The sequence below is a fragment of the Balaenoptera borealis genome, assembly GCF_965194805.1.
Source record: "Balaenoptera borealis genome assembly, chromosome: 16".
NCBI lineage: Eukaryota > Metazoa > Chordata > Mammalia > Artiodactyla > Balaenopteridae > Balaenoptera > Balaenoptera borealis.
Genome location: NC_138872.1, coordinates 45,498,900 through 45,509,757, shown reverse-complemented (window position 1 = coordinate 45,509,757; position 10,858 = coordinate 45,498,900). Strand labels below are relative to the sequence as shown.

General features: G+C 47.1%; 1 long non-coding RNA gene across 1 annotated transcript in view; it reads right to left on the bottom strand.

Annotated features, from left to right (window-relative positions):
• The window catches only part of LOC309613468, a 61,577-nt gene that overhangs the window by 37,188 nt on the left and 13,531 nt on the right, over positions 1 to 10,858 (bottom strand). The gene's annotated exons all lie outside the window — the stretch shown is intronic.

The window sequence follows — 10,858 nt, the reverse complement described above, 5'->3', positions numbered from 1 at the left end:
ATCTGGATTTCACTGACAGCACCCACTTGGTGCGATTTAAGAGGTTCCTCTGTTCCCTGTGTTTCCTGTCGGCTAGAAGTTAGACCCAGAGGCTCGATGTGGCTCACGTTAGATTTGTTTCCTCTTGCATGACATCAGTGTCCAATGTCTTGTGGCCTCTCTCTTTGTGATGCTCCGATTGTTGTGTGGGCTCAAAGGCAGTCCACCTCATCCATCCATTATAAATTCTTGGTACTTTTCACCACGTTAGCAGGAAAATACAAGTTCTTACTTTCCTAGAGAAAATCTAATCTATTTTGATCAGCAGAAAAATTAAAGACTCTAGATACAGCAGATCAATACATATAAAACATCAATATCTCTTAAATATAAAAATTGTGTTCATGTCCATGACAAATTACAGATTTTTCTAAAATGAAAGCAATGTTCGGAATGTGGTCTGTCACTGACATTGAAATAATAAGTATGAAATGCCTCATAAAAAGTACAATGATGGGACATCCTTATGGTCCAGTGGTTAAGACTCTGCACTTGCACTGCAGGGGGCACGGGTTTGATCCCTGGTCGGGGAACTGGGATCCCACATGCCGTATGACATGGCCAAAAAAAATATACAGTGACAACCAGGGAGGGAGGCATCTTGTGCAAAATGCCCCCCTCTGTGGACAGTGACACAAGTTCTAGAAACCAACCAGGTGGTACTGGAAGCTGGTTTTCCTCTTCATCAAGGTTTTCCTCGTCTGGGGCAGATGAACCAGTTTGCAAGGCAGAAATAGAGACACAGATGTAGAGAACAAACGTATGGACACCAAGGGGGGAAAGCCGGGAGGGGGGGAGGTGGGGTGGGATGAACTGGGAGACTGGGGTTGACATACATACACTAATATGTATAAAATAGATAACTAATAAGAACATGCTGTATAGCACAGGGAACTCTGCTTCACTTCTCTGTACAGTAGAAACTAACACAACATCGTAAAACAACTCTACCCCAATTTTTAAAAAAAAGAGATTTTCCTCGTCATACAGGACCTAGACTAGGTTGCTGGCAGAGAGAATGGAAAAGTTGTGATAAATGCGACCTTAAGAAAGAAGAACTAACAGGATTTGGTAAATAATTGAAGAAAGAGAGAGTTGAGGTATTGCTAATACCTTGACCAATGGAATCTTAAGTAACAAAAGAATGTGAATTGGAAATTTCACAAGAACAGGAAAACTGTCCTCTGGTTTAAGCCAAGGATGTCTCAGCTGGTATGGCTCTGACTTTGCAGATAACAGGTGCTCAGATAACCCCAGAAATATCCCCAGGCCATCAGAATCCACCCTTTCATCTCTAGATACTTCTTAGAAAACTGATCATACATAACAAGGAGATCCATCAGCTAGGGGATATTCTAAAATGCTGAGCCATGTGCCAGACAGCATTTTAAGGGAATAAAGTATTTACCTTTTTATCTGAAAAATACCCAAATGCTTCAGATCCTGAGTAATGAGTGGTTAAGGAAATATACGGGGGGGTGGAGGAGCTGCTGACACGCCTGCACATATAAAGAGTTCTGTAGAATAAGTAAAAATTGTGGGCTCTTCTATGTAATCAATGCTATTAATGATTTAGCAATGGCAGAGCCTGCAGGGCTGAGGCATGAGGACTGACAAAAGGTTGTGGGGGGGGGCACCCAGGAATCCACATCTGTGCCCCGGAGGTGAGGAAGAAGGGGGGGAGAGGAGATGGTGAAATGTAGAAAATGAAGGTCCGAGAGAAACCACTCAGTCCTGGAACTGGCCCCCAAAATGCTTATTAGAAGCAGCACATCAGAATAAAGCATGCAGATGTCAGCAGATTCGTTTAGGATTTCAAAGAAGAATCCCCCCAGCCTGTCACTAAAACTATTTATCAGTGGACATTCCCAGACCACAAAAAAAAAAAACCTATTGGCCAACCGTTTCTACCCATCAAGATGCAAAGTTGCCCTTGATGCAGGTCAAGGGTCTCACCCCTCCCAGACACCTCCCTAAGATAAGACCCAACCACAGACACCGGCACTGACAAAGGACAGCCCTCGCGGGCAGGCAGAAGCAGGCGTCCACTGGGACAGCTGTGAGGGAGAGCTGACCCCTGGGAAGAGCCTGCCCCAGACGACCTGGCCCTCTCAGTGGCCAGCCTGCTGTTGAGGGGCCCAGGCTCAGTCCAGGAGATGCTGCAAAGGTGATGAGAAAAACACAGACATTCTTCTCTGTTTGGGAGGAAGCGGTGGAGGCCTCTGGGCCCAGAGCGGGTGGCAGAAGGTCCTTGTGGGAAAGCAGCTGTGCAGGGCGGACTACGGTGCCGGCGATGCCGGGTGACCGGCTGGCCGACAGGGATCCCAGCACCTGTCCCTGCTGGTCCTGGAGCCTCATTCGAGACAAATTCTTAAGATAATCGTAAAAACCATAGCAACCTTGTTGATGTTGGGATTTGTGCTGAGGTCCCAAACTGAGAGGTGGGGCAGAGAAACAGCTTCCGATCTCTTTCACAGAGGAGGCGAAAGGACGTGAGAGCTGCCCAGTGGATCTCGAGAGCTAACTGCGCCCACCCTATTCTGCCCCTGTTTCTAGAACAAGAAACGGATCCAAAACACATCACCGGCCTCACTCATTTCCAGGAAACTTGTCTTTTAAACAATTGTCTGTAAAGTCATTTTTGTTTTATCCTCTGACAGAGAGAGAGAGAGACTGATGCCAAAAGACAGGAGTTGGCACTTCCAGGCAGACGTTGGGGCAGTGAGGGTGGAAATGGGAGCTGCTGGGGTCAGTCCTGCTGTTTAGAGAGCGCATGACAGGCCACCTCCGAGGGATGAGGACTCTGGGATTATGATTAAAGGGTGAAATGAAGGCAGTGGCGAATGGTCTGTGTTATCCCTTGAGCCCGGACCAACTGGAGGGTGCAGATGAGTCCAGGGAGGGGCGTGAGGACCACTCTCTCTACTGGAAGTGGGAGGCGTGTGTGTGTAGATCCCGGGAAGGGGGCAGAGTGAGGGCGGGGAAAATGAGGCAGGAGGAGGAATGGCCCTGGGCTGGTCATGGCCATGGGCAGCCGCACAGAGCTGGGTGGGGACCTGGGGGGCTGTGCTGGAGCAGCACCATGATCACCCGACCCCTGGGACTTGGGAACAGCCATGAGCAGAGACGTGGTCACCCTCCAACCTGTGCTCGCTGGCCGGGATGGGCGGGCGGCCCTCCCAAGGGCAGAAATCCTGTGTCAGTGGCAGGTGCAGCGCGGCCCTTGGGGACTGCCCTCCACGACCACAGCAGGGGTCAGAGGGAAGGTGAAGAGGCTAGCCCCAGAGAAGCCCCAGGCCTCCCAAACCTGACAAAATGCTCTCCTTTCTTACCTGATTCTGGAAGCCACTGATGGTCCACAGTGGCCCGTGCCCTGTCTCCTACCCCAGCCCTCTGTGTCCTGCTGGCCACTGTGCCCTATGCTGGACCTCATCCAGCAGGAAGGAGAGCCTGGGAGCCAGTTTCCAGGTTGGGAGCCTCTGCCCGAGGGGCCTGTGGCACCTTCCCAGCCGCCAGGCCCGACGTGAGGGGCCCCGACGTGAGGGGCCCCGACGTGAGGGGCCCCGACGTGAGGACGCCGAGAGTCTGTCCTTCTTGGACACAGAGAGCAGTGCGGACTCAGTGTTTTCAGAGTTGATTCACACAGATGCAGTTTCAGGTTGTTTTCTCTGACTCCGGGGTGGGAGGGTGGGTCATCACCTCTCCCCTCCCCTCTCAGACAGGTTCCTTGGAAGGGAGTCTGAGCTGTCAGTTTCCCTCGGGAAACACCCCTCCAAAGGGGAATCTCCCCAGATCAGCGCCGAGAGCCCCTGAGCACCACACAGGAAGGGTGTGGAGCGAGGAGCAGGGCTTTCCTCTGGGCAGAGGGAGGAGGATACCGGTCCTGCCCTTGCTGCCCACGAGGCCTTGGGAACGTGATGGAGCCGAGTGGGTTCAGTTTCTTCGTTTATGAGCCTGTGACTGTGAAGGTGGGGCCGGGATCGAGGTAAACTGTCGCTCGTCCATCCCCCAAAGGTGACAGTCTCCAGTTTTCCCCTCAGCTCCCCAGGGTGGGTGAGCGTGAATGTCATCGCCGGGAGCATCTCCACAGCCCTTTACGTTTAAAGAATTTCTTTTTCAAATAGTGTTTGGCCCTTTCTTCAGGATAGGTATTAAAACACACCTCTTTTGCACAAAGTTCTTTCCCCAGAAGATGCGTCATTAACGTGACTTGGAGCAGTCAGATCACAATTCAGAGGATTTAGGGCTCCCTCACCTTCTGACTCCTTTGCTAAGAGTCATGTCAGGAGACCCTAGGAGATGTGGACAGACCTTCCCCCATGTTTCCTTCCAAGAGCAGTAACAGGATAAGTTGCTGTTTTATTGTGTTTTGTTTTATTTCCCATATACAGGCTATCCAAGCCTTGGAACTTGGGCTGCCGGCATTTTAACTAACGTGAAAGCCTGGGTGACCCCCACCCCTTCCCCAGTGATTTTCAGGAAGGGAAATAAACCAGCAAACCCCGGCAAGGCTATGGTCAGTGTGTTACCTCTTGGAAAGGGAAACGCCATCCCTCAGGATGGTGCCCCCAGCTCTCTAACCGGCCTGCCCCCTTCCCAGCACCCCCAGTCAATTTGGAAGTTTTCACTTCAAGTAGAAATCAGTTGGGGGGGGGGCAATATTTCTCCTTTTAATAAATAAAGTAAATACTTCCTCTGAATCAGCTTAGAGTCTCCATTTTCTCATACCAGGATCACCTTTATTCCGAGATCGGTACTACCCGTAAACCATCACTTCCCAACACAAAAGATACAAGGCAAATGCCTACAAATTCCCAGAATCTGGCCTTGAAATCAACCTGATATTTAAATCGGCATGGCTATCCCTCTTTTGTGTCAAAGTATAATCACAGTTTCCCCAGAGATACTGTATGTCTTGTTTCTTTTCTAGTAAATTTTTATTTTTGCCCCCAACATTCACGGCTTAAGCATTTATCCAGTTTAAACGACGGGGATTTAAATTGCTATTTTAGTGGAAGAGGCTTGATTAAAACCTGTGTCCTCATCAAATTATTGGACAGTGGTTCTTGGGCTCTGTTTACATTAGTGTCAACCTTAATTTAAATTCTGCATAACTATATTTGCTTCACTAAATGCATTCACCAGGAACACACCACAAATTACTTTGCATTATGAGCAGACTCTCTTTGTCTATTGCAAAGTGTTTTGAAATTAGCACCATAAGTAACTAGCTGTAAGTGTCACTCGATCTCCTTAATGCCTCATTAATCAAACCCCGTGGCAGTTGGTGTGATGTCCAAGCCCATCTCATACAAGATTGGTATCACTTGCTCCTTGCTTCTGACCACAGTCTTTTAAACCTGATTCTAATGATTTGCGCGTCCACCCTCCCTGTGTTGTCCTCTGCCCTCAGAGGCCTCCCAACACGTGTAGCTTTGCACCATAGACCAGTTCCCGAGCATTCTTTGCAAAAATCGGCAATTAAAAAACCATTTCCCCTCTCGTGGAAACCCATGATCTCAAAAGGAGAAAAGTCGTTTCCCTGAGTTATCTACCAAGATTCAACATGATTTTCAGATCACTCTTAAAATGCCACGCTGGAAAATTTTCCCTGGACTAGTTTTTCTTTATGGCAAGAGTTACAGAAAAGAAACACATTCTCCCAGGGAGACTGCAGTTTCCACCCTGGCCTCAGTTTTCAGAAGGATAGTATACATTTAGCCTGAGCACCTAACCAGGAGAGGACAATATGTTTGTTCCTTTATTATGGGATATGATTTCTGTCCTAAATACAAAATTTTAAAATTTTGTACTTGCAAAGGAAATGCAGAACAACCCAAACTTGATATTTTTATTATAGTCCCTACAGAAAAAAAAAAAAAAAAGGTTATCATTCTTACATAAGTGTTTATACAAAATCGTAACAAAAATGACACAACGAAAATGTTACAAGATCCTTTTTCCAGTCTTTTATGGGGCCATCAAACATGTGCAAATGTCTAAAAGAAACCCTCCCTATGTTCCATCTCCTTTCCCTGCATCGCACACAGGCCAGAACACACACACTCACACACACACAAACCCTTTTCACCAAATTCGATCTCCCTGATGTTAAAACTACTTAGCAGCTCTCCTGGACAGGGGCATCCCACGGGACGTCCTGAGTGGGCTGGGCAGTCAGTAGGCATGTGGGCAGGCAGGACTGCCCTGTCCCGCATGGCCGTGGCCGTGGGCAGGCACGAGGCCACCCAGAGCAGACACAGGTGCTCTGTCTCCCGCGGTGCCGCCCCGTGAGGTCAGCTCTTCAGGAGCCGCATCTCAATGGGAGGCCTTTGGCTTCATGGACTTCCCTTCTGACCACCCAGCAGGAAAAATCTACGGAAGGGTTTTTTTCTGTGAGTTTTGTCAGTGTGAAAAAAACCCACAAACAGCATTGAAACTTCAAATTTCCTGCAGGTGGGCTTCTGGCCTGCGAACGTTTCGTGCAATCTTAGTAAACCATTAATTTTTTTTGGTGGTAAACTTTTTGCCTTTTCACCTTAGAAAACCATTCAGGCTAAATAAACCTTATTAGAATAGAATGCAGCCTTGTTGCCTGGCTCTCAATCCAACATCCATGGTAAAACCCACTGAGTCCGAACACACAGACGGTACAAATCTGTGTAAGATTTTGACTTTAAAATCGACCTAATGTAAACCATACTTCGTGCTTATTTTTATATTATTATCACGTCTACTTTCTCTTATGGCATTTAAAATAGGCTTTGACTTTAAAAGAGCAAATGTGAAAGAACATTTTGATTATATTTTCGGTGACATTTACTCTGATTAAAGGTGTAATTTACAGCAATTACAAAAGTACCTTTTATGTCCCATCGCCAGATCATCCTGTTTTTACTCTGATTCCGGCAACCTCTATTCATTTAGACTCTGAACGACATCAGTGTGGGAAGGAGGAGTCCACGATGATTTTCAGAAGTGCCAAAATCACCACTGAACAGTTTCAAAATGGCCAATTCGAAACTTCTTCTTTTTAACAGCCATGAAATCTGAGTGTTTAAACCAAAAATTCTGCCTCACCCTCCCCTTGCCTGCATTACACACTCACCTCCTTCCCTTCCTTTCCCCCAAAGGCAATATTTTGGCTTGGCAACCAGTACAAATCTCTGAACCCTTCCGTTTAAATGCCCCACAAAGATCCTGTTTGATCACAGCTTGGATTTCAGAAAGAAAGAAAAATCAGGAATTTGGACACAGGAGATGTCACAGTGCCCCACCCCCCATTCTGCCATTCTCTCCCTCACTGTCCCCTAGGAAAAAACCAGAGAGCCAAGCCTCACCCTTAACAGTAAAGACACCCCGAGATTTAGGGGGATAAGTGCGGCCTTCCTTAGCTGCAACGCTGCAGCTGTGCTCTTATCTGGCCAAAGGAACCAGGGGACAACAAAAGACCCCAAAGAAGGGACGATGGCTGCATGGGAAAGCAGCAGCCCAGCATTATGGTGCCCTTCTGCTGAGCAAATAGTTCAAACTGCTCATTCCCATCTCCTATTCTCTCCCTGGTACATTGTTTGTGCCCTTGCATTTCATTCTGCAAGGAAGGTTGCTCTCTGGGCCTATAAGCAAACAGTCCAGAAAAGAGCTAACCATCCTCTTCTCTTCCCCGGAGAACTAGCATTTTTATTTCGGCTCCAAGCTGTCAAAGACCTGGAGAGTTTATGTCAGTGTCCTGAATTAATTGCTTTAAGCTGAAGCAGGCTCCACGGGCTACCAAATGTCCAGAAGATGTTTATTAATAACGATTCCTCCAGGATTCTGGCTCCAAGCTGTCCCTTGGTGGTGGCCTTTATCTGGCTGCCACCTTCTCACCCCTGGCCTCTTGGTGCTGGGGGTGGGAGGGCTTGCCTATCCAGTCATCGTGACAAAATTTCGAATTGCCTGGAGTGAAAAAATACCCACCTGTGTATCAGGACATGGGTGATGGGCATCTTTGTCCTGCCCCCAGAAAGGTCCCAGAGTCACAGAAACTGCGTGAGTAACCTCGACGTGGGCCGGGGAGGTAGCTGCAGACCCTGCCCTGTGCAAGCTCATTTAGCCCGTGCAATTAGCAGAGGCAGCCGGAGAAATTCCCTCCTCCTACTCCCCCTCCCCACTTCCTCCCCCAAAAGAAAATTCAGTGAGGCTGACAACCTGATGTATTTTGAAGTTTTCCTGGTACCAAAAAAAAGCCTCTTTAATAGAATGAAATAATAAACCAATTTATATACCGATATAAGACCAGGATCGTGAGTGCCATTGTGTAATTTTCCACTTGACTTTTCATTATCTACCTGAACAAAATCAATCTATATGTATGGGATCAACATACAATTCCGGAGATAAAAGCTGAAAATAAATGTGCTTTGCATATCCCGGAGATAAAAGACACAGTCCTTCGGACAGCCTTTTCTTCTCCAGCAGATGTATTTATAAAATAAATGGTGTGTCAAGGAAAAACAACGAGACACAGTTGTGTATCTGGAGTGTGGACTCCTTTGCTGGAAATATTGATCCTGCAAATGAGCACTGGTTAATAAGTGCCCTGCCGACGATATCGGGTCTACCCAGAGCGCAGGCTGGGTCAACGCGCTTCTCCCAGCCAAACCTCCCCACCGCCAAAAAAAAAAAAAAAAAAAAAAAGACACTTGCCCTATTAACATGGATTTAAGGCTGAGGACTTCAAGGGCCTTCTGAAGCCTCTCCACGGAGACAAAGCACACTGAAAAATCACATTATGTTAGAAATCCCCCCTGCAGCAAAGGGCCAGCTGTGAGGGACCCTCAGTCTTCAAAAAAGAAGGAGAGGTGCCCTGCGCCCCTTGGAGGTGACTTTTTTCCTTTAAACAAGTTGAGTTCCATCCCTTTTTTCGGTGCCCTTCTTCACCCCAATACCTAGAAATGATACTAAGGACAGTACAGCTCTGTCCACACGGGCCACGCCCAGGTCCTGGCCACTCCCTTCCTTTGGGGATGCGTCCCCGTCAGCACTGCATGTGTGTGCCATGGTGGGCAGATGGCAGAGGCATCCATGGGTGTGCCCATCGGGTTCTGAACCCCTTGGGGAATGTGCACCTGCCTGGGGGGCTTACTAGGCCTGTTTCCAGGCTGGCCACTCTTGTCCCTTCTGTGAGGCAGGGACTAATTGCCCATGCCTTATTGGCTAGCAAAAAAACCCATGAGGGATGGGTCCTGGACCACCTTTTGCCCCAAACAATCACTTTGAGTTCATGGACTTTTTCCGGTCATTGAAAAGTAATGATGTCTTAGGCCAAGGATAGAAAACGTGCCTGCTCGTCATTATTCATTCATTGGAAGCTTTAGTAACTTCAGGGGAGGTTCAATGTCTACTTGGGCAACTTTAATTTGTACAACAGGACAAATCAACTCTTTTATGGTTTAATATCTTTGTGCTGACTAGTTTTGGTGGTTGTTGGTTGGATGGTTTGGTCCAAGTCTGCAAATCGTGATTTTCATGCACCCTCTTCCCTTATGCTGAGAGCTCATATTCAAGCCCAGCACCCACCTCATTCCTCAGACACTCATGGAAAACTATGGGGAAAGCCCCCAGGAGCAGTCTGACAGCAGAGTTATAGACTTTTAGGGACACTCCTGTAATGGTCAAAGTTCAGTATGGGGAGAAGCTTGTGTGCTTTCAGTCACGTGCGTCTCTTAGGAAAACAAGCATCCTCCCTTCATCCCATCTTTTTGTTCCAGTATCTGTGAATAAGCAAAGCTAGAGAAAACTAAGAATGCAGTCAAAGAGAGTTAGGCAGTCGTTAGAATTTCGTTTGAAAATTGAACTACATCCTGACGGCACACTTTGAAAAGTCCCTATATTTTCATTACAAAATTGATGTCTTTTATGCCTAGAGCATTCAGCCTCCATGAACTCAAGGCACATTTTGTCCAAGGTTTAATTACTCCATGATCCAAACACAGGATGTGATCTGTGTCCTGGAGAACCCAGTATGGTAGGTAGCACATGAGCTTCACCCACCAGGCGGAAAATCCTGTAGGAATTTTGTACCCCCGAGCTCCCTGAAGAAAGAGAACATGCCAGAACAGGGTGTTTCTACATCCACAGACACATTTACTGATCCTGCATAACCGTCTCCATGCATAAGCAAGGTCCTGACCCAGAGTCAGGCTGTAGTCCCTGTTTATAAAATAAGAATTTGCTAAACAGAAGAAACTGAGTTCTTCCAAAGGTATTTTTAGTAATCATGTCAGAGATGTCCTGTCTTGATGTCATTTCCCAGGGAAGAAAAACGGAGAGTCAGAAGTCCAGTAAATGTATGAAGGTGTACACATTCAGATAAACAGAACCAGATGGAAAGTTAGTGTCAACTGTTGCTAGCAATGACATTTTAAAAAAAACATATATCAGCAGTTAAAATACGTAAAGAAGATGAAGGATGTAACCAAATTCAGGCTGAGGGTGAACACATGCCCCTCTTGGTCTTTCTGGCTGGGAGTCAATTAACAGATGAGGACAAGCCCCAGCCCCCCAGCTGCTGCTCAACCCCCTCTGGAACCTGGGAAACTGAAGACATTATATTATATAGGAATAAGCACAATCTGGCCTGATCATATTTATCTGTCTAGGTATCCTAAGCTAACTCACTTTCCCTCTCAGTAATTGCCTCATTCTTCCCTTCTAGTGAGTGTACAGCATCTTCACAAATAACCAAAGTGCAAAGCTCTCTTGATCGCCACCAAAACCAAGAGACACAACTGCAAAGCCCCAGTGCGTCCCTTCACACCAGGCTTGATAGAGAAAT